General features: G+C 36.4%; 1 protein-coding gene and 1 long non-coding RNA gene across 2 annotated transcripts in view; one reads left to right on the top strand and one right to left on the bottom strand.

Moving 5' to 3' along the window:
• Positions 1-2,901, bottom strand: LOC126913420 (uncharacterized). The gene is made up of 2 exons (XR_007708668.1): positions 2,799-2,901; positions 1-214 (listed from the first exon to the last, which is right to left on the bottom strand). It is a non-coding gene; the product is annotated as an uncharacterized LOC126913420 (long non-coding RNA).
• Positions 2,902-3,373: 472 nt separating this feature from the next.
• The window catches only part of PPARG (peroxisome proliferator activated receptor gamma), a 58,200-nt gene continuing 33,939 nt past the window's right edge, over positions 3,374-27,634 (top strand). Inside the window, exon 1 of the mRNA XM_035558447.2 lies at positions 3,374-3,481. The gene's annotated coding sequence lies outside the window, so the exon portion shown is untranslated. The remainder of the gene's footprint in view (positions 3,482-27,634) is intronic.

Here is a 27,634-nt window from a genome sequence, read left to right on the forward strand (position 1 = left end):
TTTCATAGCTTCCTTAAGCCCCTTTACTTTAAAACAATGCAATTTACACAGCCAGAACCGTTCTGACTGCTAGATTTATAGTCACACTGCTGGAGTATGAGATTGCCCTCTAGATGTTACGGTTGGCTAGATAATTTTTCATTCTTTCCAGTATACCGAGATGGGACACACTGTGTGATTTGTGATTTTAAACTTCTGTAATGCACCTGGAGACCTAAAGCATAGACACAATGGAAACATCAAAATAATTAAGTAAATTTGAAACCAGTATATTTGCAGAGACAGGAAGACGTGTAAATTTTTCACCTCCGTATCCTTAAAAGATTTCTACCCTTTTCAAGACCTACCTGGCATATCTTAGAATCAGTTGCAGAAAAATTCCTTCATTAAGATGGGAAAGAAAAATAAAATTGTTTAAGACAGACTATTTGGGCCACACTAATACCCTCATCCATCTCAAGATTCCAAAAGTACTCTTTCTCATTTCAATGGGACTATTTTTGCTGTATAATTCAAGTCAATCTGCTTCAAATTTTCTTAATAATTAAAATGAATAAATAGTATAAACACAGCACAGAAATAAAATCTTTTTTTCAGACGCATCAGACTTCAAAAGATTTACCATTTCTTCCACGTGAAAAGAACTAATTAATGCTTTTAGAACCAGTAAGAAAAACAAAGTAAAATTGACCTTTTCTGAAGACAAGTTATCACCTAACCTTAAAATTAGAACTGATGTTGAGGCCCTTTTCTGCTTGTCTTTGAATTTAGGGAAGAATTGCCCGTGATTCAGGAAGGCCTGAGCCTGACATTTCATTCTTGTTTCATAATGCTTAAAGGTCCCAGCCAAACCTGGGAATTCATTCAGATAGCAGGGCAGACAGTCCCCATAATCAAAAGCCTGCAGTCAAACGATGCAAACAAAAGCCATATGAGAAATTGATAAAGAAATTTCTTTATTATTACCATTTCATTATTGAAAAAAGAAAATCTAGAATTAATTTTAGAAAAGATAATGTATTTGTAGCCTGCTTTCACTACCAACACAAAAACAATTGGCTTTCTATCTTCCATGAGTGAAAAAAAATGATCTTTGTTGATAAAGAAAGCCAGAGTAATTCAAATCATAAATAAGGTATATTTTTGACTACCAAAGAAAATTTAAGGATTCTTCCCTTGAATCTTCAAAGTAATATTAGCTGTCTTTCTAAAAGATACAGGGCACCAAACACTACATAAAAAGCTGTTAAGCAGGAAATCAGATTAAGTAATTTATTTTTCCTTTCCTGTCTCAATCTGTTAAAATGCATATTTACAAAACCTAAGTAATTTGTACATAATAAGCCAATATAACATTTCTGCTTTATATTCTACAAATTCTTTTCAAAGGATGAACTTGTTAAAACAGCACAATGCTTATAGCTTAAAGAAAATTGTATAGTATTTGTAATAATTCTCTGAAAGCTCAGTTTGGTTGATTTCTTTGGGCTGAGTTGGGTATGTCTTTATTCCATACATGTAATTTAATTTAAAGTATTATTTATGTGTGCATGCAATTTTATTACAATTAAAAGTAAAATCTAAAGTATGTTTTGTTTTTCCTGCTTTACTTATGAACTTATTAAAAGTCTAGCATCAAAGTCTGACTTTATATTCACAATCAGATGTTTATTAATACCTGCCAATTTCTGGAATGCTCCCAGTTTCATGGAGTTTTTTAAAATGTGCATTTTAAAGTCTTGATTTTTTGAAGAGCTCCTCTATTAATCAGACAAATTAAAGGGGTATATTCTCCAGTAGTTTGCACAGAGAACAGTGTTGTTTCTGTTCTCAGCAGAGCTAAATTTGAACTCTGTGGAGGTGTCCAGCTAAGATCCTTCTTTTAATATTCTATTGAAACTTTACATAAGATATTGTTGTAAAGTGGTTAGAAATAGTATTAAAATAGGTATTTAAACCTCTTTTATTGGTATATTATTTTTACCCACATTTGCCTGTTTATTCATCCATGGCATCTTGAGCTAATTCTGAGGTTTTGTTTTACTTGTTTTCAGTCCCTGGCTTCTAATTCTGAGTCAGCGCACTACTGAATAGGTATTACTGCAGTAAGCTTAATAAAAAAAAAGGAAAAAAAAAAGATGAAGAAAACAAACAAAAGATTTCCACTTTTCTAGAGCTAAAAAATTCCAGATGGAAGGAAAATAGAAAAAAAAAATCCTTGATATGTCAAGGCAGAAGTAGTGCTTACTTCAAGCCCATACAAATAGATAATTCTCATAAAAATTAACACGAGGCTTCAAGCCTCTACAGATATTGTTCTCATAAACAAAAAGCTGTAGGCAATGTTAGTATCTATAAGTCAACCAGGTATTTTGACGTATTCAAGTCTAATCTATAAATTGCCTTCAGTATACAAATAATAAAACAAACGGAGACTCTCTTTCAAAATGCCTGATGACTAAGAACCATAATGAGGCAAATTTAGGATCCTCTGAATCTTCTAATGATGTCCAAGAGATCAAGGGTTTTTAAAGATAAACTGTTGTATCCTGGGGCATCTTGACTTACAAGATGACTCTCTGAAGAAGGCTGTTGATCTTATGACTTACTTTTAACATCTAACTTCTTTTTAAAAGAATCTAAGGGTGAAATAGAAGGAGGTGACATGCTTGTTTGAACTTGCTCTGTCTTGAGACTTACCGAACATAGCCTATACCGCTTCTCTCTGCATTCCTGAGAGGGAAGGGGAGGGGGGGTCTGTAGCTAACAAAAGTGGGGGAAAAAAGAATTTCATTTACCTCTGTTACTGCTAAGAATCTTTTCAGAAAAGCATTTACTCCTGTCACAGTAGGATGCAAACTGACGTGAGGTGACCAAACCAACTACCCGCAGCGCAGAGAGTTAGCTGGAGGAGAATGGGAATGCAAAAGGGAAAGCAGTTAGCAGCCGGAAAAACTAAATTTTCAGTTACAGGAGATTACAGGGAGCAGAGATCAAATTCCAGATCCACTTCAGGGCCCGCGGTCTGCCCTCACGCAAGGTACACGCTTGTGATTTCGCTTAACGGGCACGGACCCGGAGGGAACCGGCTCGGGTGAACGGACGGGGTCTGAAGGGGAAGGGCAGGGGAAGGGGAAGGCGCGCCTCCTCCTCACTGACCCTTTCCCTCTCCGCGTCCACCATCTCTCCCGTCCGTCTGGGTGCTCGACCGCCCCGGCGGCCGCAGCCGAGCCCCGTACGTCAGCCTCTGCCCCTGCCCCTCCCCGGAGCCCGCCAACGGCCGCGGTGCGAGCCCCCACCCGCTCAGCGCCCCGAGCCCGAGCCCGCGGCGTCAGCTCGACCCTGGGCGACGGCCGGGTGGGCCGGCGGGGGGCGGCGCAGCGGCGGGGGAGGCGGCGCCTGGCCGGTAGGATGGGCCGGGCCGGGGAGTTTATCCCGCTGGAAGGGAACAGTGTCCCCGGCTGAGACTTGACAGCACCAGGTCAGTGCGGGCTACCGGGGGGGAGGAACCTTCCCCTGATGTGAGGGGGGCGCGGGGAGAGCAGCGGGCTGAGGGGGGATCCGCGGGCTCCTGAGGGGCGCTGCGACTGAGGGCGAGGAGGGGCTGAGGGGAAGCGCCTGAGGCGGGAGCGGAGCAGCCCCGGTGTGGGGACAGGGCTCGGGCTCGGCCCCGGGGCAGGGGGACCGAGTCGGTGGGGATGCTCGGGGACCGGGCGGGCTTCGAGGGCAAGCGGGCTTCCAGGGGTGTTCCCGGAGCTCAGGGGAGAGAAGCAGGAGTTAGGGAACGCGAGGCACGGGGGGGGGGGGGGGGGGGGGGGGGGGGGGGGGAGGGGGGCAGGAGGGCTGCCGGGACACGGCTCTGCTGCCGGTGCGGGCCGCCTGAGGTGACGGGAGGGGGCGGGCAGGGGGAGCCCGGTGCCGGGGCTCCAGGTGCGCGTTGCCGCCCGCGGGGAGGGGCCGGAGCCGGGCTTGGGGGCTGGGGTTTGGGGTCTGGGTGCTGCCGCCCTCCGGGGAGCCCAGGGGCCATCCGCTCCCCGCCGGGATGGAGGCACCGCGGGCAGAGCGCAGCCCGATCCTGCGTGAGGAGAAGGGAGAGGCCAGGGAGCTGCTGGTGCTCACCTGGCCAATTCGCGTAATGAATGAAGAGCGTTGGTTGGTGGTTTTGGTTTTCTTCTTTTTATTATTTATTTCTCAACCGCAGAAAGTCAGGGAGCCTTCCTGAGCCTGCAACAGCCGAGATGCTGTGTTGAAATATATTATGTCTTGATGGCATGCCTCAGGTTCGCACGAGCATTTTGTAATCTTCCTGGTGTCATTTCTCTCCAGGGTATTCTACAACTGGAGAGTGCAAGTTCCTGTGGTGTTGTAACTTCACGGCACTGTGTACACATGACCATACAATGCTGACTTAACAGTGATGTATTTATTAATAATCAGTGACGTAAGACTGGTATTTACTCTGATGAAGAGCTCAGGAAATTATCAATTTCTCCACATGCTGTGGGCTCTAGTTTCCTTTAAATCAGAAGGATCAATTACAACTGTCCCTGAAATACCTGAGGCTGTGGGCTAGCCTCGTAGTTGTGACCTGCTGCCCCATCTCTGAACAAGCTTTTGCTGTGGAACATGATTGTAGTGTTCCACTTAAAAATGAGTATCCAAAACAAAAATATATAAATATGTACATTTCTGGTAGCAACTATTCCATAATTTAATCAGTAATTTAGCTTTTAAAACGTTACTATAGTTTGTTACTAGTTAACTAAAATTTTCCAGTGTACACCATGTATGACATATGATACTCAGTGCTGTCCATGGGAAAGAACTTTCCTCTGTTGTGCTCCCATTAATATCAAAATTTATTGTGTGAAGTGGTGTTTGACATCATTATTCTTTTGGCTGTCACAAAAAATAGCTTCAAAAATTGTGTAGAGATTTAATTATAAGATTAAAAGAAATCTGTCTAAGCAGTGTGTTAGGGCATGTGGTGCAATATAAACATGAACTTGTCAAGGGGAGAGAAAATTGAAAAAGTAATTGGCATGGAGTTTGAATGATAACCAATCATAAATATAATTCAAAGGTTTTTTTTACACAGGCAGTGCTTGAATTTGAATGTTCTTAGGCATCAGTTTTGTAAAATATCTCATTAACTAACTAAAGATAGTATGTGTTTCTTAGCAGTGCCTCCATGTCAGGTTCCTGGACATTGCAATTTATTACACGTCAGCACTCAATGAAACTTCCATTACAATATGGTCATTACACAAATAATTCTCTTTCTCCTCCGAAATGCATTTATATTTCACATAATGAAATATCACCAAAAAATGAAGGTGGCAAGATATTAGAAATTAGCTGATGAACATTGAAGCTATGCCTCTTTTAGCTTTCCTTATGATACTGATTAAAAACATCCAGTATCAATACTGTTTCTAAGTCTGACTCTTTTCTGTGAATTTTTGGAGACATCCATAAGTCCATTTCTAAATCAATAAAACAAATTTAGGTCCCACTTCCATTACTAGCAGTATAATTTAGTACTTCTAGCAATGGCTCATACAATGAATTTTGAAGAAAGTTATACTGGAAAAACAGGAAAAAGTTTAAAAGTCGAAAGAAAACTCTGCCCTGTGAAAGGCTGGATTAAATAATGAAACGCATCTATCATAGTTTTTTTCCATCTTGATTTCTAAGGCTTCCTTTTTGTTTTACATGTATGTTCTGTTCAGAATGGCATCAAATATATTTACTAGCCAGTTTTTGTAGCCTAAACGTGAATTGTTAGTTATGCATATTTGATATTTGGAATTTGAGGTTTTTTACTATTTTCTTTGTCACAAGGATTATCCTGATACTATCTTCTGGCATACAGTAAAACAGTTTCTAGTGCAGTTACTCAAGAGAAATTAAAATACAATTATAAGTTCTCCACACTGGGTACTTTTGAAGTCATGGACACAACACTCTCCATTAGTTGTTGTTACTAGTTTCATTTTTAAATCACTGGTAGACTTATTTAATAACAGACTCTGTCCCAACTTAGCATCATATTAGATGAGTGCTAATTACTCTGTACTGTGTTTCCATAATGATCTATATTTTTTGTTAGGGATCTATTTTTCATGTACTTTACAGCAAGTGTTCACTCTGTGTCAGTTAACTTTTTGTGGCCTGACAAAAGAAAAAGTTAGAAATAATACAAAGCAAGAGAGCAGTGTTATACTCAAGTCCTGCGTACCCATGCCACAAACAGAAGTTGGGATTTCCCGGTAACAGGTCAGTTCTTAAGGATTTCATTTAACTGCTATGGATCACTTGGAAAAAATCCCCACTGCCACCTCTTTTTTTGCCTGCAGAGGCTTTCCCAAGACTGAACAAAAATGAAAGAGCCGTAAGATTTGTCTTCAGATATTCAGATTCCCATGAGCATGAAACATAAATTAAATCCTACATTAAATCATAAACTTCTTATGTTTCTCTCACCAGTTCCACACTACCACCCAGGCCCAGTGATGTGGGGTTTTTTGACTTTTTTTTTTTTTTAAATGAAATATAGTTTGTCTTTTTTAGTTGTTCTTTCTCACTCTTCTCACACGACAAGGCAAATATAAACCTAAATCTTTTGCTTTTTTTTTTTTTTTAATTCAGGAGGGGAAAAAAAAAAAAGGCAAGGCCTAATCTGTAGTCTGCATATCTCAAAGCTTTCACAGAACTTAAGACAACTTGATCACGCTCAAACTTTCCTCCCCCTTTGAGCTCACCTTCCAGCATATTATTTGGCCTGTTTGTCGCCTCCTGAACCACTCAGGAATTGTGTTTGAACTGAATTGAACTAAACAATTGCATCATTCTCCAATTAAAATTTGTGATACATGAACTATACAGATATTTTTAATTACCTGTATTGAAGTAATGCCTAGCAGCCCGGTCAAAGTTTGGGCCATTTGGTACTCAGTCAAACAAAAAAGTTTTTCCCTGTCCTTAATACCATATGATCTATGAAACGAGAATGCAAATAGTTACATATTTGCAATGGAGACAGGATGTAGTAGTAAGATTGATGCAAAAATTTTAATTTACACTTTCAGTGTTTTGATTTATGCTCATAACAGTAACAAGTTCTTACAATGGTAACAGATTCTAAACTGTATGATTACAAATGGAAAAAAACTAAGGTATATTTGTTACAACAAATGCGGTAACTTTCAGCAAGCAGCACCTTATTATCTATTGCTTCAGCAAGCAGCACCTTATTATCTATTGCTGTTTCACTGGCCTTCACTGTAAATAGGCAAAAGAAATCCTACTTAGAAAGGAGGAAGATATGTAACTACCTCAAAAACCAGGTTGTATGTTTCTGGAATCAACTACCAGATGATGCTTTGTGGACTTGCATAAGCCACCCCCTTCCCTCATGACTAAGCAGATCACCTTCATGCCATGCAGTCTGCACATTCAGGACAAAGTCTATGAATTCAAGTCTATGAATCCCAAAGTCTACTCTGCTGGTTGATAATTAGCAATTTAAAAAACACAAAGCCTACGTAGCTTTCTGTATGTATGTTCAGGCACAAGTATGCTTGATGAACGCCGTGATGAATGTATATGTATTGTTGTGCACATACTTCTAGGGCATATGTGTGCGCAGGTAACGTATTAACCCTATGTTATGGAAAGACTTCCTGCTTATCTCAGTGATGTAGAAAGTCTATATATAACATGAGATAACACAGTGTGATAAATATTGGACAATATCCAAACAGAGAAATACAGAGAACATTCCACTGTATCAAAAAAGGTCATGTCGGTTTATTGGAAGATGCATAGAGCCTAGAAAAGAAGTCCCAGCTTCGTTTAAGTCAGTGGAGGTTCTGATGTTTCAGTAGGGTCAGGTTTGCCATCTACGTGCAGTGTTTGAAACGTCCTGTATGCGGCTTGCTTCCACTACTGAAGTCAGTCGGTGGTTTTAGTATACAGAACATAGAGGGCCCAATTCTAAATGAGTTGCTGTTTTCCCAGTGAGACTAAAAGGCTGAAATGAAATAACCGTGAATATATATTACAGCAAAAACCCTAAGTATTTTTTCTTTAAATTGTTTAAGAAATGTAAGTAAAACAGGAATGGTATATTTCTCTTCATTTTGTTCTAGAATTTTTATGATCAATTTCTTAACGTATTTTAACTGTAAGTGAAATAGTGACATTTTGGTACAGACTTTACAGTTGGGATTAGTTTATTCTAGGCCCTCAAATTAGGCATGTGTTCTAGTCTGAGGTCTTGTAACAGCTATTAGGGGAGGAAAACGTGAAACTTCACACTGTTTTAGGATCGTTGGTGATGATAATTCCATGAGCTCCATGGGGGAATCATGTCTTTCCTCTTTATCACAAACTTGATTGTGACATATTTCAGACTCCCTTCAGCCAGAATCCTATTCCTTTTTTATAGGGAGCTTCCAGCTACAATTCAACTGACTTTACGTGTGTGCATTTCTATAGTTCTGAACATGTTATTTTGCGTACAGTTTTAGCTGTCATGTAATACTTATATAGAATAAGTGAGAGGGATGGAAATGTTCTCATTGAGCCTCGTGTTTTTCCACTGAGCTTAAGCACATTACTTTTCAGAGAATTTCATATTTGCACAAAGTAGCCCTGCCCAATTATGATCTGGTCTTAAACTTTTTACACAAGATGTGATTACAGTACATTGCATAAAACAGGATTTTATGTTATAATATTGCATTGTAAGTCCATAGTACTTGTGTGTTTGTTTAGATTTATTGAACAGAGGTGTTGTGTAACTGCTGTAACTATTCACAGTTGTGCAGCAGCAATTTTGAAGTTTGGGAGGCTTTCAGCTTAGGTTGCTATCTATACACAAATAGAGTGATATACATTCTTTGTATTTATGCTAGGGGAATATTTTGATGTTTCTCAACCATGGTGGTTTGAAACATATGTCAGACTACCAAAAGAGTCAATCTGTTACACCAAAAAAAGGAACTATGAAAAGAAAAATGTTAATTACAGGTTTTAACACTCACACCAAGATCTTCTAGTAGGGGTGGTCAGAAAAACAGGTTTTACTACCTAGGCCTGGTGCTTTGTGGTGCTATCTAATGTGGGGGCTTGTGGAAAAATGCAGCCACTTCTATTTACTGCCTTTCATAACGCACATATTTCCTCATGGTAGGTTTAGGTTCTGACTTCTTTATGTCTACAGTAAATAAAACTCAAGGGTTTATCCTTTCATCTTGAATATGTTTTACTTGGAGTTTCTGTTCATTCTTCCCTACAGTGGTATTTCAGCTACAAAATTTTATGCAAAATCTCAGTTTTTAAGCTTAGTAGAAGCTTGTTAGAGTGTGGTATCTTGCTAAATTGCTTTCTAATCCTACCTAAGAATTTGAAAAATATAAAGCCAAATTTTATTTCTAGTTACACCCAGAGATACCTGTAGATAAGTAAGTACAGCAGTGCGTGAGGGCAAAAGGGTGCTTTGTTTGCACAGAATTTTATCTGTTTTCTCTAACCTTATTCAGGACCATATTTGATTGAATCATGAGAAAATTTGAAGAGGCTGAGTTGCGTGTTCCCTGCAGAACAATGAAAACGTCTGTTATTTGCTTTCTAGCGTGTAGGATATGTGAACCAAAGTTCTTTCACTGACCTAGCAATGTAGCTGTTCCTCTGTATCTGCTGAAGTTAACTACTGATAGTGGATGGAATTACGTCTTGGAGAACTAAGTTTTGTCAGATCGCTACTGTGTTTCTTCTTTATCATCTCCTGGATGCCATCATTTGCATTTAAACTATGCGTATCTAACATGCCTGATTTGTGCATTAAGACATGTTAGCATGTATGATTTCTAAATGATTAGAAATATTATGAATAGCAGTCTAATATTTTATTTATTTTAAATATCCCATAGTAACAGCATAAAGTAGTTTGGCAAATGACTAACATATGTAAAACTCTCATATGAAAGTGTAGATTTTTGATGTTTTTGCCCAGAACATGATTAAAGAGGATGGAAACAAAAGTTCTGCAAATACGCTTTCGCTTTCAGAATTTCCAGCTGTTGCTGAAGATGTTTGAGATAATAAACAAGATGAAACTAAGCTATATTTAGAACAAAAGGATTTAGCATTAAATCAGTTCTCTGAATGAAATAAGCACTACTTAAAAGTGGGGGTCATTTCTTTTCTGGATTTTTTTTATTTTTTTCTGTTTTTACATTCATTCTAGAGTTAGTGCCAGAATTGCTAAGTTAGCCTGGAGTAGGTTATTTAGTAAAGATCTCAGCTAAGTATGAATTGTTATGATTAACTGTAGAGTAAGTTTCAAAATCAGTATTACAAAAGGTTACTATCACAGGTACTGAATTTAAAATAGGGAATAAAAAAAGTGACATTGAAAATTTACTTTGAAAGTTCCAGATTTTTGACAGTGGTTTTAAAGCATTTCTCATGATTAAGACAATGCAAAATAACTTCCCCAAAAAACTATGGAAGCTTAGTTTTTGTTCCTAGATCACTTTTTTGTTATTGTGATGTGTGCACTTAAAAAATGTAAGCAAATTCTCCCCTTGCTTCCCATGTTTATATTTCCAGTTGATCTTGGTCCTAGTTTTCAAGCTTCTTGGAGTATTAGTTATGATAGGAGTTTGCCTCTTGTCTTGAACTGGTTAATTGTTTTTGTGATGCAGAGAAGAACACTATGGCATGATGAATAAGAGACCCCAGAGGGTTCCTTGCAGTTTCCTTTGGGTACTGCCCAAAGACTTGTTCTCTGGGTCTGCCTCATGTGATCAGGCTGGCTAACTTTACCCAGTTAAATTGGGTGCGGCGGATATTAATTATGTTCACAATATCTCATTTAGTGTTTTGTTTTTTTACACTAGTCCAGCACCTTGTATAGAATACACATTTGAAATCATCACATGGGTTCAGGTTATTACTCAGGCTAGATAGGATGAAACATCAAGTTATGGAAGTTACTTTCTGACAGATAATTAGATTCAAGGAAGGAATTTTCTTAGATCAGGATTACTGATTTCATAAGGAATAGTGATTAAAGCACAATTGATGTAGGCAGGAATTCTTGACAATTCTTGAAGTACTAGAAAACCCTTCTGTATCAAGATCATGTTCTTCCCCTGGTAAAGATATTTTCATGTGGACACATCTTGAAAATTTTGGGAATGAAAGTCTTAATCCAAAGATACACTTTTCCCACAAACACACCTTCGTGTTTTAATTGATATATATATAAAAAACAATTAAGCATGCTAATGTCATAGTGCATAGTAAGTGCCTCATTATGAAATGAGCCTGTGTCTATCGGTCTACCATATTTTCCATTGTTCTCTGTGTTGGAATACAGAATCTGTCAAATTTTTAAGGAGTCACAGTTTTGTTAAGAAAGACATTTTTTATGCAAGTCCTCTGCATCGTACATAATATGCTGTTTCATCTTTTTGTGACGTAATACTGAGGATGTGGAAGTCACGTGCACTTCTTTCCATTCTTTTTTGGGTCATCAGGGTGCCATTATTAAGTAGGTGGGGGATCAAATAAAACCCAGAAAAACACTCTGTACACTCTGTATCTTTTTCTTTTTTTTTTTTTAATAACAAACAATATTATCAACAAAGTGTTCTGCTTTGCAAACAAAACTATCCACAGCAACATTTATGCAGCGACATGTGAGATTAAGGCACTGACTCTGTGGTACAGTGGAGTAGTTAGGTCTGTAATAGAGGCTACTGCTGGGCAGTATGTTTTAGTATCAGTGCAGTGGGGGACTAAGACGAGGATGTAAGGCCAGTGTGGGCCCAGCAGAGAAGAGAGTTGGGGAAAAGTGAAAAAGCTGTCCATAATGAATGTTAGGAAAGGAAATTAATTAATTAAATAAATGAATTATTTAAAGGAAGGCAGTGGGAAGATTGGCTAAGACTTTGTCCTTTTGCTTGACTGGTTTAGCTCTTTTGATGTTTGCCAAATAAGATATTAAAAAGCAGGGAAATTCTTTAACAATACAGATGTTTGAATTTCTTTCTCAAAGTTTAAAATTTATTGTTGGAACCTTCTTGATCTTGAATTCTTCTCTCTGGTCTCTTACGAGATTTTCAGCTTTTCTTGGTTTGAGATATGCTGACAATGCCATAAAGTGGTCTTTCACTGTATTTTGGCATCCTACTCATTGTTCTTTTTCTGCCCAAGTTCTGTTTTTTAAATCTAGGCTTATTTATTACTCCTTTGAGAACAGGAACTGTCTGATATGCTAACAACAAGTGACAGCTTTCCTGTCACTAAGGACAGGAGAACAGGCAGTGAATATTGCTGAAGTCTGAGGTAAGTTTAGAATAACAATAACTTGTACATACGCTAAATTTGATATACTGTAGTGTGACTACATTCTCTGACGCAGGCTATGCAATGGATTCCTGTCTCCACCCCTATCCACTAACAGGAAGGCATAGCGTAATGTTACAGAGCATGTGGCAATACTACATTTCTTCTGAAGCCTGACCCTTAGACAGGAGGGTATCTTTTCTGTTGTCACTGATGAGACAATTATACTGTGAATCTCCTTATAATGCCAGAATGAATGGATATAAACAAAAAATTTAAAAAATAAAATTAAAAAAAAAAAAAAGAGAAACATGAAAACAGTGAGAGATAGTAGGGGCATCTCTCCATTTCCTCCCCATATCTGCATTTTGAAGAGAAGAATAAAGGGAGGAAAAGGTTTGAGGTCAATAACATGAGACCCAGTGTAAGAGGGAGAGACAAAGTATAGAAAAACATTCATTGTCCTTGAAGGAAAGCAGAAAAAAAAACAAGGAGGAAGAAGAAATTCATGCAAATATGGTTGCCACTTCCCTGACAATTAGTCCACGAAGGGCTAATGAATGTAGCGATTATACCTGGCATTTACTCTATAGGAGAAAGGAATTCTTTGGAGTTTGAAATTGCAAGATTTATAGAGCACTCATTTAACAACTAATATGGAAATTAAATTAAGACAATGTAGGCAAAATACTGAGCAAAACTGTCTTCTGATTCCAATATGTCATATAAACTGTTGTATAACTCAAAGAAAGCATCTTCTGGATGAGACTTTCTGAAATTGAATTGGGGGGGAAAGGAGAAAAAAAAAAAGGAAAATCTCTGGCAAAGATGAGTTTTATATTGGGAAGAGATACTGGCAGACTCCCCAGGATGTTTCTGCCTTCATCTACTACAAGATGTTTATTCATTAACAGGTTCCCGTATGCCCTTTGAGGATGTACAGTCCGTTTGAAGAATAGTCAGTTTTCTTCTACAACTACGGGGGCTTTTAGTTCTACAACTACGGGGGCTTGTAGTTCTACAACTATAGGATTGTTTTAGCTCATAGTAACTAGGGGTGATTTCAGGGGGGCTATTGTATCCAGTATATGTTGTTACCTCTTCTCAGAGCAGGAGAATCTGATGAGGTAAATAATAAGCAGTTTCCAGTTGGCCATAATATTGCCAATTCTCTATTGTGGATTTTTGAAGCAGCAAAATATTTCTTATGCTTTCATATGACATTAAGATAGATAGGTAAATGCTTCTGTTAGATGGTAATTACAGGAAATTTATAATTTTACTCATTTTGTCTGTGTGAGGATCAAGAAAGTAGCTTGTATTTTGGAGCTTTCCCTCTCTGCCATTTCCTTCTGGCACAGACACAATGTTTCACTGGAATGAAACGCCAGTTTGGGAAAAATAGTTCAATACATTTTATGTTAGTGCTCAATAAAAGGGTGTACAAAGGAAATGCATATTTGGTGAGATTTATGGGAGTTCTAGAGGGTTATTCACATTCACACTGATGGTGAGTGCCTTCAGAATTGTATGCTTTCCCTTCCTGAAATCTAAGACTACTACACATGTTGCCAGCTCGCAGGCAGATAGTGGCACCACATTTAGGAAAAACTCTGACAAAAAATTAAATTACACAGTGAATTTGAACAGGGAAAAACTCAGAGAAGACTCAGAAAAGTCTAAATGAACTCAAAGGCTAGATCCATACTATTAAATTAAAAAGTGCCGTAACTCGTGCAGAGGCTCAGAAGTGGATAGTTAAATGGCTAAATTATCAGAATTGTCCCTGGTCCAGTTATAGCTTAGCCAACTAACAGTCATTCAAGCGCTTTCAAGAAACATTTTGAGAGTTAGCATGGACAAGTGATCATTCGCAACAGGCCTTTAAGTATGGCCACCCCATTTTGACACTGAAGAGACAAATACAGCCAGAGTGAGCATCCTGGTACTCTTCAGTTTATTAGTATAGCTGAAACTAAATGTCTCTCAATGTGTTATAATTACCTTTTAAGTTTCTTCCTGCCAACAGACCAAGATGAGCTGTGCTTGATGTTCCGTTCATAGATTTTTAGCCCTAAAAATTAATAAATTATAAATTGGAGAACTTTGCAAGCATAAGCATGCAGACTTACAAAGAAGAAATAGGAGTTGAATACCTGGCAAAATAGAGGTAGTAGACCATTGGCATTTATGTAAAGAAAAACTATATGCCATTTATTTTATGTTGTCTGTCCATTTGGCTGTCATATAAATAAATGAAAGAGCATATGACATAAAGCCCAAACTCTTTAAAAAATACTCCCAAAATTTTTTTCTAACCCCTGGTGAAGGGTCAGGTTGTCAGCAGAGCTTGTTTTGCATGATGGCAGAGTTCTCTCTATACGTATACATCTTAGGTATCTGTCCTGAGCAGATGTTACTAAAATGTGTTTATATGACATAGTCATTTTATACTCTGAAAAATATGAAATTAAACAAAAAAATAAAACTATGCCCTACCGTCCATTCCAGGAATTACAGATAATTAACACTGTAACTCACCTTTAGAGAATACATTACAACCTGTTTGCTCTGAAAATTCCTTTTGGCCCAAGTGAAAGTACCCAGTGCAAACAAAGTTATGAAATGTGTACACAAGGTGTGAGAGTAGATGGTTATACTTGTGTATAACTTTATGGGTCTGATCCTTCAGGGTAGTCTATGCAATGTGACCTTTACGCTCATCATCTCATTGATTTGAATGAGATTACAAATGAATATTAGAATCAAATCAGACCAGTTTATTTTCCCCATTAGTATCAATAAATGACAGACAAGGTTTTATTATTACTATTATTATTATTAAATAGCAAGCACAGAATGGTAAAATCTAAACAAGATGAACACGTCTTAAGAGTTGAACATTTAAGATCTAAAATATTTGACAATGTGGCTACTATTTTAAATTTCATTTCTGTTTTAAAAGCTGATAAATATTTTGATAGCTTAAAGGATTTTAACAATGTCACTGTTGATTCAGTTAAAGGAGCAGAAAATAGCATATTTTGTTAAGATATAACAAAGATATGGCAAAGACCTACTATAGGTAATTAAAAAGAAAAACCATTCAAGAAGAAACACAGAGTAAGTTAGAATATTTTTGAAGAGTACTATGCTATAGCTTACTAATAAAAGTATTAGAAACCAGAGACAGAAAGCACAAAGTACGATGAAAATTATAATATTTTAACTTCAAATAAATGACTTTAAATCTCAAGAATAGCAAGCAGAAGATTTTAGGCATTAACATTGTCTTAAATATGGGTGACTGGAGATTGGGGGGGGGGAAGCACTGCATGAAAACTGTTTACACAGAAAAATACCCCAGGGTTACTCAGCATTATTCTTAATTAGAGAGTAATTTTGAAAGTAACTTTTAAAAACAAGCCAGTGCTGTTTTTAACCCACCACAAACTGGATTAAGTCACTATCCTGTTACATGCAGTGTATGCAGCAGCATGACCACAGCCAGTCTAAACTGGATCAGGAAGAGTAATCCAGAAATGCAAAGTTCCTGAAGATCATTTCCTGTTTTCTGAATCTTGAAGGCATATCTTTTCAAATGGCTGCTCTCACAAAGACTTTCCAAAGTGGAGCAATTAAAAATTAAAATGCATTAAAATAAATTAAAAAAAAAAAAAAGAGGATATCTGTTGTGTTTATGTCAAATCAAATTCCTCAAATGATTTGTAATGAAGGTAAGAGTAGCACAGAAGGAAAATAAAGGAAATACTATGTGCATTATCCTGACTGTTAAAAGAGTATTATTCCTTCAAATCCTTATACAATTTGTTCTTTGAACATTAGAATCGATGAAATTAACTTCCTGTGGATATGGGTTTTTTATGGATTTTTCACTTGGATTTTCTGATCTTTATCACAGGGTGAGCTCAAACTGTTGATCTTTAAGTGGTGATGCTAACAACAATTTAGTTATGTTTTGATAAAACCCCTCTACCTTGGAGTCAAATCTGGCTGAAATAAGGCAGTGTTTTCAAAAGCTACTGGAAGTGAATAGAGAAAGACCAATAAAGGCACACATTAGGGAACAGCAAATGTTATCAGCCTTCTTTCTTTGGGATTACATTTATCAATGAGAATTAGTATTTTAATTAAATTGTGATTTAAATAATGACTATTAAAATACTAGTTAAATACCTATTAATGCTTTCATAATGTTATTCAGATTGCAATTGAATCTAAATTCTGAGTATTTTTAGGATCTGCTTGCCATCTTCTGAAGTGACTGGAATATGGAACTTCTTAGAAAGACCTTCCACAATGTGAGACTGTATCTTAGTTAACATTACCACAGGGAACTGGAAGCACCAGAAATCCCATGGTCAGATATGTTCCCTTTTGGTAAATTAATCATGACTTCTAGAGAAGAAGGCATAGAAAAACAGATAAATGTTTTCAGTTTATTCTTAATTACTTTTTTGGTCTTTTGAAATTTCTTTTCCTCTGTATTTGAACCACCAATTGTTATACAAAATTGTTCCAAATAATAAATTCATAAAGCCTGAAGCTTTTTCAAGAGAACAAAAAAGCTGCAGATTGTGGCCTCTGGTAGAGTAAATTCCAGGGTTAATTTATAACTAAAGCAAATGTATCTATAAAAACAAGAAAAGTTCCATAATAAATATGTTAACAAATGACAAGAAAAAAGAGGCTTGATAAAAGATATCTGAACTTGTTTGGCACCAGTGATTTTATGACTGAGGAATTCAATTATAGGTGTGTTGGGAGTACCAAATCACAATTCTTTAAATTACTAATGGGAAACAAAGCTCTTTATCATGCTCCAAATGTGTTCACATGAAATGTTCAGTCCTGCCCTCTGTAAATAAACTTCTGGTGCCTACACTAGGCATCTGCATTGAGACTCTGTGTCACCAGAATAGAAAAAGATAGGCAATTTCTGTTGAATCATTTTTCAAAGGTGCCTGTTGATACACTCTTCTATTAGAAGTTAGGTTAGCCAACAGATTTCATCCTGTAAATTTGCACTTCTCAGCTTGTATTTTTTTCCGTTATTATTTGCATTTTTCTAAAAACTCTGTGGATTTGTTTGCAGAAAAGTTTTATCAGCGTACTCTACAGCTCTATGCAGTAAATTTCATCATTTTGGATTTGTTTACTCTTTTTGTCAGATACATATGCTTCATGGAGGTCTTTAACCAGTAATGTAGATAATGACTTCGTACTTACCCAAGAGAGGCAGATTAGCCTTGCATCCCCACAGTCTGCATATAATCTAAATTGTTTTTAAGACTGTCTGCTACTTGCTTGTTAGAGTAGTAAACCAATACCTCTTGTCCGTCATTGAAAGAGGAAGGGCTGCTTCTTGAAATGCAAATTTAACTAATGGGGACATCGCCTTGTTAACTAACCGCTGTTGCAGGAACACTTAAAGGACTGCACTTTGATTGTACACTGAAATTACAGCAAATGTGCACCACTGCTATGAGTTGCAGACAGTATTTCAAGTTTTATCTAAATCCATTTTCTCTAAGAAGAACTTCCTTACAGATTAAAACAGTTAGGACCAATTTGAATCTTTGTGGGTTTTGGTGGCCTTGTCATTGCTATCACATTCAAATATGATCACAAGGAATTTATATTAGACTACATTACGTTATAATGAGGCATTATTATAAGAACATTATATGCACGATGCTTATCCAAGTACTAGGTCAGCAGACTTATTATATGAAAAGTTAAAGGATAAAAATAATAAAGAATAATAAATAAACTTTATTTTCTCACAGTTTCATTTCGTATTAAGATACCTGTAGTTGAGCAAAAATATTTGCATTAGAAGAGGCTTAATGTGTAAAACTTTTACCCTGAATATCAAAAGAGCAAAATATTCTTTTTAGCCATCTCTTTGCCAATTTTACTCTTAGTGAGCAAATTATCCTCTCTTGGATAAAAGCTTTTTAAAAGCTGTTATTTTTTGCAGTCTTGACCAGTAGAAAATGTTCAGGTATAGGAAGCATCATTCAATTTATAATTATTTACCTAATTATCTCTGTGGGCTTCATCAACACAGTGTGATATAGGCTGAGAAATGTCAAATGTATGTCTTATATACAGTAAACATTTTTAATAATTTAAACAGTGTTTGTTATTGGTAGTTGGTAATCTGCTCCTATCACAGACTGAACGAGAGAGGCAGACCTCATCTACAGAACAACTCGGAGCAAGAGACTATTTAGGCTGTTTTGAGTCAGCCTCTAGAGGAATGTCTCTTACTGACCACCAAGGAAATTCAGAGGTATTATTCTTGTTAGCCAATCTGCATTTGTGCCACAAAGGAAGCTGTTGAGAAGTAATTTTCCAGCCTCCTGCTTTCTGGTCAGCTTCATGAGGATCCCAGGAAAAAATTATGCCAATATAATAAGCATGGAAATGCTGAAGTGTATGAATTTGTGAGACAAGACCAGAATCACCAAGAAAAAAGAGTGCTGTAGAGATAGTGATTGCTCACCGAAAGGAACTTGAATGTGTTCCAGAAACAAACCACTATCTCACAGCCAGTGCTACCCTGATCCTCTGAATACAGGGAGACCGTAAGACTTAAAAATTCCTCAAAGTTTAATCTCAAATGACATTGCAGGAAAAAAAGAATGGGTGAAAGATTCAGGGAAATACCTTTTGTTATGTTCCTTTTTTTTTTTTTTTTTTTTTTTTTGTTAATGTACCGCATGACTTTCCTCTCAACCTCTAGGAATGCATTGGATGTTTGTCAAGACCACAAAGTTGTCCGGACTGTAGAAATGTATGAAAGTCCTCTCTATACAGAGTTGCCATTGCTCTTTTCCTTATCTGTGAAGGAAACACAGCAACTCCCACTGGGGAAATTTCATGTTAACTTGATCTTAAAATAAAAAATCAAGGGAAAGGTCATATCCTAATAAGCTGTGCAAATCTAAATTCCCAGGGAGCTTCAAAATGACATTGTATGACTAGAGCATTAACAATTTTCCAACAATGTGTTTTTGAACTGCTTCCAACAGAGTGTTTTTAACATCCGAGAACAAATAGTAAAATAAGATACAACTAGCAAGATAAAAAATCCAATTGAATTTTGAGATTCACAGTACATTGCCATTGATAATCTGGGGGCTTTTCTTGTGACAAACACAATAAATTAATCAACTTCTTCTGCTTTCATTGAGATGTAAATCTGTGAGGAAGTTATTTATTAATTAATATACATATTGCTCTGATCTCAGTATCAATAGTTCCTACTATTGTTTGAGAGGCTACCTACTATATTATGTATGTTGGCAAAGGAGATTTGAATAATATTATGTTTAGATATTGACCAAGAGATGCAATATTCCTATTCAATTACACTTCCCCCACCACCCCATAAACAAACATAAAAAAGGTAAATTCAGTAACTTGATGGAACTTTTGCAGTCAGTTTTAAAGGAGCCAGTATTTCACCTCAAATTGTTGGATGACTGAACATATTATGTAGCATTGCACAAATAGTATAGTTCCAAATAGTGAACTGAGTCCAATACCAGCTTACATTTGAAAATGACTGTTCTAGACTTTAGAAATTTTTGAAACGTGGGGGAAAACACTATGTGAAACTAATACGTTTAGATAGTATGCCATGTACGTTTTACAAGCCCATCCTTTACATCGGAAAGGTATGTGTAAGTAAAGCTATAAAGAGAATGCTGTCTTCTTGTAACCCAATGAAAAACAGTTTCTACTTTTCAAAGTTTGGTGTTTAGCTTATTTTGTGATGATTTACTTCATAGTAGAAAGTGAAGCTGAAGATCAATACCAAATTTAAATTCCCAAACTCTCCCAGCCTAGGCGGGTGTAATGGAGTTAATTACAGTTGTCCTTGTTTTCGTCCTTGTCATATCCCTCTAAACCAAGTATATCACTGTTGGCAAAGAGGCACTTAAGTAGCTGCAAAGTAATCTCTTCTTCCTATACTCTTGTGGAGTATAGGAATGAGTTTTAAACACACACACACCTTGTTACACAGAGGACAGGAAGTAAGGGTGTGGGAAGTAGTCTGCTATTGAAGACCCCTTCTGATCTTTTGGATTAGAGATAGATCAGGAAGTTTCAGTGGGAGTTGTACATATGCTGTGAATGCAAGAAGCATCTTGTCCTGCCATTCAGCTCTATATTACAGTATACTGCACTGGATGTAATCTAGATGTCCCTTAAGAATTTGTTTCTTTTTGTTATAATCTCCATTATATTTTAATATGATTCCTTTAAAGTACAACCAAGTCTTTGAAGAGGTCGGTCATCTGTGTTGTGGTCATGCTTCAAATTCAGCCTATAGCAATTTAAAAATTAGTCATTTTTGTTTAGCAATAAAAAATAAAATAGATCTATTTCAGAACAGTAGAAAGTTACAGTAACTAATCCTCAGTACATATCAAGGCCAGGCTGGATGGGGCTGTGAGCAACCTGGTCTAGTGGGAGGTGTCCCTGCCCCTGGCAGGGAGTTGGGACCTCTATAAGGTCCCTTCCAACCCAAACAGTTCTATGATTCTGTGATATTCCAGATCAACATCATTTTATGTTGTTACGTGCTTGAGGGATTACAAAAAGTCAGTTATAACTTTTAGTTCCTTACACTGAACTTGCTTGCCTAGGAATGAATCTACTTAACAGAATAATGGAGTATGACAATATAATTGATTGCAAGGTTGCCTACTGTACTCTGCCCAAATTAAAGATGAATAGTGGACTTAAAATTAAAACAATCAAGTTATCAAGTATTCCTTAATATATGGGCAATATTACAGTGTATAATTTGTGCTTTGTTTGTGAAAATGACATGCATATTTAAATAAATATATTTGCATCTAATTATTGAAAATAACACCTTCCAGAAAGTTTAATTAATTTGATTTTTCTTCAGTATGCTAACTTACCCCATCTCAATAAACATTCTCAAAAAATATGCAAGTTCATTACAAGTACTTAAATAAACATTTTTGTCTTGAATTGGGGTGTACACACTGAATATACCTATTTATCGTAACACGAAACTGGAATATTTGTTAGCCATCCTCTTAGATTACTTGCCGAAGGAATTCTTCTAGTATATTAAATATAGAAAAAAACAAGATGATGACAAAAACACGTGACAGAGAAGGGAACTGAAATTTTCTCAATCTCTTCCCCTCTTTTTGTAATGCTTTTAAAATTTAACGTAGGCACTCTGCTTGTACCACTATTGTTAATGTTGCATAACCCTATAATTATTAATCCTACTGCCACGGAGTTAGAACTTGATTATGTGCTTTTCTCCTCAGTTGAAACTAGGAAATGCTGTAAAAGGTAGAAGTGGAATGGCACTTCATATTTATAAAAAGAACAAGCAAGCTTATATGAACTGGGATATCTACAGGCAATTCTCAGGCTCGTATACACAGCTTCATGGAATCTGAAATCCATGTGAACATAGGCCACTGGGGCACACTGATTTTCTAGCTTGGAGCCAATAGACACTTGGTGATCTCCACAATATTTATGTACAAAATACAAAGTGCAATTACTGTCTATTGATTCACGTGAGCATTGGTAGATTCTTTACAGCTGAAAACAAAGAAATTTGGAAAAAAAAAAACACCACAAAACAACACAAAACAAACAAACAAAAACCACTATTCTGAAAGTATGCATTAATACATTTTTCTTAAAAATAGACTGTTTTAGCTGTGGATACTCTGCATTCTGTTTGTTGTCCTAAAATGATGTCATTTTAACTCTTGAAAGTTCTTTGTCAAAAATAGGACCACTAGTTTCCATCTTCCTGTTAGAATGAATTGTACAGTCATACAGTCACTATGCACATCAAAACTCTGCTAACTTTGTGTGTCAAGGCGTGACGAGAATGAGACTTGCTGTGTAGGCACTGGTTTAGCGATCACCAATAGCAGTAACTGAAGAATGACATCAAACATAATTTTTAAAACGATATCTTCTCGTTGAGGCAAAGACCGGTAGCAGTTTGCACAATGGAACTGCAAAGTGACTGCTGTTTATTGCCGGGCATATGTTTGTTTAAACAGTAACGTTGATACACCCTGCTTTCTGGTTGGGTGATGCGTCCAGGAAGCGCAGGAGTGGCATACAGTTCACATGAAGGAACAAGTGAATTGCGTGAAATAATCGTGCAGACCTTAGCAGGAAAAAATGTTTGTTCTTTCACTGGGAAAGCAAAGTAATTTCAATACTTCAAAATAGAAAGGTTGACAGAAGTAGTGCCAAGTCATACCCAACGCATTCTTAAGACATTAATGACATAGAGGAAGAATAACCCAACAGCAAATAACATTGAAGAATTTTTTTCAGTTTTCATGCACGCTGGAAAATATGAACTTTGCAAGAGCTCTTGTTAGAGAATACAGGTAGTTTATGCATCAGTAACAAACTAAGGATTCTGCAGTTTTGCATCATAATCCAGGTTACATTTAAGTTCTTTTTGAAGTGCATTAATGGTTTTGAAATGAAAGAAAAGCTGAAATCATGGTTTTTTTCTCATGTATTTTGTCTCCTTATTCTTATCAAAGAGTTTCAGGAAGAGCATTCGTCTCTTTGTTCAGGTTCAAACAGAACTTATCCACTCTGTTTTTAATATGTGATTTCTGTATCCTTAAGAGAAAGGTATCTTGTGTGTTTTTGTTTTTTTTAGTGTTTTTTTTTTCCCTTGAAAAGTGCATTTGGAATGGAGTTAAATATCTCTGTCACATTCTATGCCACTCTCAGACTCACATCAGATTCTCAGAAAAACTTGTGATGAGAGAGCCATTTCTCAGAAAATTAATGAAGAATCAGTGACAGAAGGCTTAAATAACCATGGATAACAGCTGAGCATGTACCCTGGTGATCCATTATCTGAATGCGTGTATCGTGATATTTTCTTTTTGAGTAGTACAGGGAGTTTTATTTATCAGTACGAGATGGTAGTAGCGGAAATTATATAATTGAAAAGCATTTGATTTTTTCCAATGGATAGGCTGACCTCCAGGACTTCGAGTTTGTTAGGAAAATTGTTACCCTATCAACTTAGATTTTAATCTAGTCTGTCCATTTCAGATCTCAAGATAATATAGTTCTGTTCTAGGGCTTCTGGGTAGTATCTGTTCCCCAACACTGATTCTGGGCCCTGGTGGTTTTCTTTCTCTGTTCTGGAGTTACTTTTGTTCTAAGTTCCAGGCCACAAGAGTTCTTTCTGGAGTATACCAAACAGAAAATTTCCAACCAAATTCCTGTAATTTCTGTAGAAAGTAAGGAATAGAATGATATGAAAGGAAGTAAGTTGATGCTAATTTAATGCCAACTGAGTTTTCATAGTTGCTAGTTTGGTATTCTTTTTCTCCGATTGCTATTATTTAGTCATAGGTGGGCTTTAAAATTAATATTTTATATAATAGTCATCCTTCAGTGCTAAATTTAATTCAGAATGTTTCCACCTATTTTTCTTATGGGATAAAATACAGAGTACAATGTGATAATACATTGCATTTTATACTGACTCTAAAATACAAGAAAGGGGAACATTGTTGTGATGCTCTTCTCACGTAGTCCAATAGAAGATTCACAAGTGAAACTGTTAAAGGTAACTTAAATTTAGAGCATGGTTCATAATTAATTCACTGGTGTTCATTAAATATTTCTCACGATGTTGCACAGTGTTGCAATTTCAGTTACAAAAGCAAGTTTACCCTACTTATGACCTGATTCTACACAGCTTGTGTAGACGGTCTGAAGTCACCTCAATAGTTTTAAAGCTATCTGCAAAAAAAAGGGTATGTAGAAAGATGGAGTACATAAGATGCAAAGAACATTGATCTACATGTGCGATAAGCATCATACAGTATTGAGAACAGTAATTACTGAATCACATGTAAAAACATGTCTTAGTTGGGGATATTTTGGAGGGTCAAAAGTACAGTAGTCAGATGACAAGGAATTGCTCTATTGCTGAAAAGTGGCAGAGCAGGTTATATGCTTCTTAGTTTGTGCAGTTGAGAAGGTTAATTTTTCTTCTAATTTAAAAGATCAAAGAGATACACTTGTGCAACACATGATAGGTGTACAAAAGTTCACGTATGTCTATTACTGAATTATGTTAGTAGAGTACTTCTGCTGAGGGCTGTTACAAAGCACACTGGTATACAAAATGAGGTACCCAGTTTTCTTTTGCCTGGTGTTTATCTTGTCAGAGTAGTGGCAACGATGGAGTTAGGAGCAGCATCCTTGAATGCTGCACTGGGCAATATACCACTTCGGAGTGGTGTGTGTATCACTAGTAGTGCCCTTCAAAGGTTAGCTGATAGAAGAGTTTCAGCAGCTAAGGAAAATACGCTTTAGTCCTAGCAGAGTGTAAATTACTGGACTCACAGAAAATTGAACTTATTTTTGTGGTAGACTGTTTTAGGGGCTACCTAGAAGAGAAAAATGCTACATGTTAAGTCATCTTTGGTACTATTTATGTGCCTTCCCAAGTTTGCCGCATTGTTTGAACTAGCTCAATACCACAGAGTTTAGTGGCTGTATATGTACCTATACAGAATATTACCTTACACGGACATAGATCAGAAATTACATGTAATTATACATATATATATGTATATGTAAATATATATGTGCATGTATATATATATGTATAAAGTGCATATATAGGAAAGTGTGTTCCCAGTCATGCCGGGGTATTTGTTGTATTTAATTCACAAATAGCATTAAGCTTGTTTACATTAGTGAATGAGTATTGAACATGGTGCTTTTTAACTTTTAGGATTTAGTGATTGTCCAATAGGTTAGAATATTTAAAATCATAATAAATAAAAATATATATTTGTGTTCCATCAAAATACAAGCCCTACGGATAGTCTTACCATATTAAAATACAGTTTTTGTTTTTAGTATTTCAGAAAATGACAGCTTTGTGAGGAAAGCAGCTCTTCCTGATATGAGAGAAGCATTTTTATGGATAATTTGCAACATATCTGACTGCCAGGAAAAACTTTAAAAGTGGGATTTAATTCAAGGAATGAGTTTCAACTCATGTTGCATTTGTTCCTCCTCCTTCTCTTCCTGTGGGAGTATTCAGTATTCTGCCATGGCAGGGAACAGAATTTAGGATATTAATGAGTATATTTTACCCTGTTAAAGTTGTATGCCTTATTATCTCATCTCTTGGAAACAGAGACGTCTTGTGAACGTTAAAAAGCACTGACTTGATGAAGTCTGAAGAAAGAAAATCCCAGGCTTCTTACCAACAGTCTTATGCATCCATAAAAAGATCTCAGTAAATTCTCTGCTACTATTCTATGGGTTGAGAAATTTTTATTTGATTAATTAAGTATTTATGTTATAAATATTCTTCAGTATTAGTATAAAGTATTCTAAGATGTCTTAAAAAAATATTAACTGGATATTGTGGACATAACATACAACAATTACTATTGAAGTTATTAACATCTCAAAAAGATGTACAAACTGTGTATTCAGGTTTGAATCCCACAGTGGAGTACATCTATCAGTTAAGGTACCGGTCTAGCAAGAAATTTTACAATAATTATTGACCAAGCACCATTTTTAAAGAATAAAGTCCATCATTCGTGTATTAAAATACATTAAAAGTCACACTTATAATGATCTAATGGAAGCAATTAAACATCGGAGCATAAGATTGTCTTGTAAATAGCTGCAGTGGTTACACTCCTCTTGTATATTTTGCCATACTACGTGCTTAAATATTTGCTAGTCTGGCAAAGGCTTATGAAGCCACAGAGGAATTTGCAAATTTTCATATAATGCATCACGTGTGAACACAGCATAAATTTACTAGATAGCATTTCTACTACACTAAAATATGTTGGGACAATGCTGTCTCCTAATTAAATGTACAGTCGGCAGCTGGCTAAGCTCTGAAACTGGTGTTTCATGATAGCTGTGAGTTTTTTTATTGACTCTGGGCACAATGCTGTCACCGCAGTTAGTGATAAATGGTAATTTTACATTGAAAATACACTATTTTGCAAGAATCTAATTCCTTATGGATCAGTATTACAACATACATTGATATATTTGTTTATATGCATATGTATGGTACATAATTTAATAATACACCCTAACTAAAGAAATCCTCCCGTAGCCAGGAACTGAGTTTTTAAAAGTACTTAACTTTAAACAGGTGTTTAAATCCCTTACTAATAACACAATATTCAAAACAAAGCATGTAAATGAGTGCTTTACCTAACTGTGGACTAAAGACTGAATTTCTGTTGAAGCTATAAAACTTACTACTGCCTTCAAAACCAGCTTGATGGCATCTAAAAGCACAGTCACTAATCAGGTTGTGCATGTCTGTATATGAGGCTTCTGAATGTGAAATTTTCTTTTAAAGTAATTTTAATAGCATGCACTTATAAACCGGGCCGAAAACCTGCAGAATTAAAAGATTTTGTTGTTGTTGTTTTGTTTTTTTTTTAACTCCTTGTTAATTTCTAATTTATCTTTTTTTTGCTGTTAATAAAAATGTGTATTTCCAATCAGCGTATGAGAAATCAGGATAACACTTGTATCTATTTTGTGACAGAGCATTTGATTTTTAAATCAATTAAAACATATTATCTTATTGTAGATCATTGGGATAAAGGGAAAGATATTTGGAGTACGGTCTTCAGTCATCTTACTTAGCACAGCAAGAATTCTGTTTCAAAGAATTTGGAAGGAGACTGTTCTCTCAGATAGCTTTGGTGGCAAAACAAGAACAGAACTAAAAATTGGTGTAGGTTTAAGCTGCACAAATATAAAGTGTTTGAATTATATGAATTTCCTGCAGTTAGTAAAACTTTTACTAGATCTCTGAGTAATACCAAGTCTACCCAGTATAATAAATAAATGCCAGCTATAAAATGTGCAGTCTTTGAGCCAAGGGCAGTTCTGACAATATTAATGCTCTCGTCAATTGATCTGTGTTGGCGACGTTCTAGTTGATAAAGCTTGCACTTTTTTGTATATTTTAAAATCAATGACTTACTTCAGTTTTATGAGGCAATTTACATGAGAAGAGAAGGCCTACTCCTTAGTAGCTTGGCACATTTAGTTAGTCTGCTTTGCCAAAGGGGGCAAAGGTCTCCCTTAAGCAGCCAGCTCTTTCTGATTACAAAATTGAATGTGATTCATTGCCAATCTATCAGTATCCTTTTTAAACTACAATGAT

This window comes from Cygnus atratus, chromosome 10 (assembly GCF_013377495.2).
Source record: "Cygnus atratus isolate AKBS03 ecotype Queensland, Australia chromosome 10, CAtr_DNAZoo_HiC_assembly, whole genome shotgun sequence".
In the NCBI taxonomy this organism is placed as follows: domain Eukaryota; kingdom Metazoa; phylum Chordata; class Aves; order Anseriformes; family Anatidae; genus Cygnus; species Cygnus atratus.